The sequence below is a fragment of the Olea europaea genome, unplaced genomic scaffold, assembly GCF_002742605.1.
Source record: "Olea europaea var. sylvestris unplaced genomic scaffold, O_europaea_v1 scaffold1096, whole genome shotgun sequence".
Classification (NCBI taxonomy): Eukaryota; Viridiplantae; Streptophyta; class Magnoliopsida; order Lamiales; family Oleaceae; genus Olea; species Olea europaea.
In genome coordinates, this window is record NW_019228323.1 from 113,107 (window position 1) to 115,799 (window position 2,693).

The following is a 2,693-nucleotide window of genomic DNA, read 5'->3' on the forward strand; positions in this document are numbered from 1 at the left end:
GTGGTTTTTCATTTCAAATGACTTCGGGTTTGTTCGTTTTAGGCGAATTGCTAGTCTAAATCGATTGGAATCGTGCTAATGAAAAGTAGCTTTTGATTTCATGATAACTTCGGGTTTTTTCAGTTTAGGCGTGTTGCTAGTCTAAATCGATTGGAATCGAGCCAATGAGGAGTGGCTTTTGAATTCATGATAACTTCGGGTTTGTTCATTTTTGGCGAATCGCTCATCTTGCTCGATTGGAATCAAGCCAATGAAAAGTGGTTTTCCATTTCATGATAACTTCGTGTTTGTTCGTTTTGGCGAATTGCTTGTCTAATTCGATAGGAATCCAGCCAATGAAATGTGGTTTTTCATTTTAAGATAACTTCGAGTTTGCTCATTTTTGGCTAACTGCTAGTCTAAATCTATTGGAATCGAGCCAATGAAAAGTGGTTTTTGATTTCCAGATAACTTCGGGTTTGTTTATTTTTGGCGAATTACTAGTCTAATTCGTTTGGAATCGAGCCAATGAAAAGTGGTTTTTCATTTCAAGAGGACTTCGGGTTTGCTCGTCTTGGTGAATTGCTAGTCTAAATCGATTGGAATCAAGCCGATGAAAAGTGGCTTTTGATTTCACGATAACTTCGGATTTGTTCATTTTAGGATTGTTGCAAGTCTAAATCGATTGTAATCGAGCCAATGAAAAGTGGCTTTTGATTTCATGATAACTTCGGGTTTGTTCATTTTGGGGAATCACACGTCTAGCTCGATTGGAATCGAGCCAATGGAAAGGGGTTTTCATATCTTGATAACTTCGGGTTTGTTTATTTTGGGGAATTGCTAGTCCAATTCGATTGGAATTGAGCAAATGAAAAGTGATTTTTGATTTCTTGGTAACTTTAGGTTTGTCCATTTTTGCGAATTGCTAGTCTAAATCGATTTGAATCGAGCCAATGAAACGTGGCTTTTGATTTCATGATAACATCGGGTTTTTTCATTTTGGCGAATTGCTCATCTAGTTCGATTGGAATCAAGCCAATGAGAAATGGTTTTTCATTTCACGATAACTTTTGGTTTGTTCATTTTGGGGAATTACTCGTCTAATTCGATAGTAATCGAGCCAATGAAAAGTGGTTTTTAATTTCATTATAACTTCGGGTTTATTCATTTTTAGCAAATTGCTAGTCTAATTCGATTGGAATCGAGCCAATGAAAAGCGGTTTTTGATTTCATGATAACTTCGGGTTTGTTCGTTTTTGGCGAAATGATAGTCTAAATCTTTTGGAATCGAGCCAATGAAAAGTGGCTTTTAATTTCATGATGACTTCGGGTTTGTTCATTTTGGCGAATTGCTTGCCTAGTTCGATTGGAATCGAGCCATTGAAAAGTGGTTTTTCATTCACAATAACTTTTGGTTTGTTCATTATGGGGAATTGCTTGTCTAATTTGATTGGAATCGAGCAAATGAAAAGTGGTTTTTGATTTCATCTCAACTTCGGGTTTGTTCATTTTTGGCGAATTAGTAGTCTAATTCGATTGGAATCAAGTTAATGAAAAGTGGTTTTTCATTTCAAGATAACTTCGGGTTTGTTCATTTTTGGCAAATTGCTAGTCTAAATCGATTGGAATCGAGCCAATGAAAAGTGGCTTTTGATTTCATGATAACATCGGGTTTTTTCGTTTTGGCAAGTTGCTTGTCTAGTTCGATTGGAATCAAGCCAATGAGAAATGGTTTTTCATTTGATGATGACTTTTGGTTTGTTCGTTTTGGGGAATTGCTCGTCTAATTTGATAGGAATCGAGCCAATGAAAAGTAGTTTTTGATTTCATGTCAACTTCGGGTTTGTTCATTTTTGGCGAATTACTAGTCTAATTCGATTGGAATCGAGCCAACGGAAAGTACTTTTTCATTTCAAGATAACTTCGGGTTTGTACATTTTTGGCTAATTGCTAGTCTAAATCGATTGGAATCGAGCCAATGAAAAGTAGCTTTTGATTTCATGATAACTTCGATTTTGTTCATTCTGGCGAATTGCTTGTCAAGTTCGGTTGGAATCGAGCCAGTAAAAAGTGGTTTTTGATTTCATGGTAACTTCGGTTTTGTTCGTTTTTGGCGAGTTGCTTGTTTAATTCGATTGGAGTCGGGCCAATGAAAAGTTATTTTTGATTTCATGATAACTTCGGGTTTGTTCATTTTGGCGGATTGCTCGTCCAATTCGATTATAATCCAGCCAATGAAAAGTAGTTTTTGATTTCATGATAACTTCGGGTTTGTTCTTTTTGCGAATTGCTCGTCTAGTTCGATTGGAATCGAGCCAGTGAAAAGTGGTTTTTCATTTCATGATAACTTCGGGTTTGTTCATTTTGGTGAATTGCTCGTCTAATTCGATAGTAATCGAGCCAATGAAAAGTCACCTTTCATTTCAAGATAACTTTGGGTTTGTTCGTTTTTGGCGAACTGCAAGTCCAAATCGATTGGAGTCGGGCCAATGAAAAGTGGTTTTTCATTTCACGATAACTACGGGTTTGTTCGTTTTTGGCAAATTACTAATCTAATTCAATTGGAATCGAACCAATGAAAAGTGGGTTTTCATTTCAAGATAACTTCGGGTTTGATCATATTTAGCGAAATGCTAGTCTAATTCGATTGGAATCAAGTCAATGAAAAGCGGTTTTTAATTTCATGGTAACTTCAGGTTTGTTCGTTTTTGGCG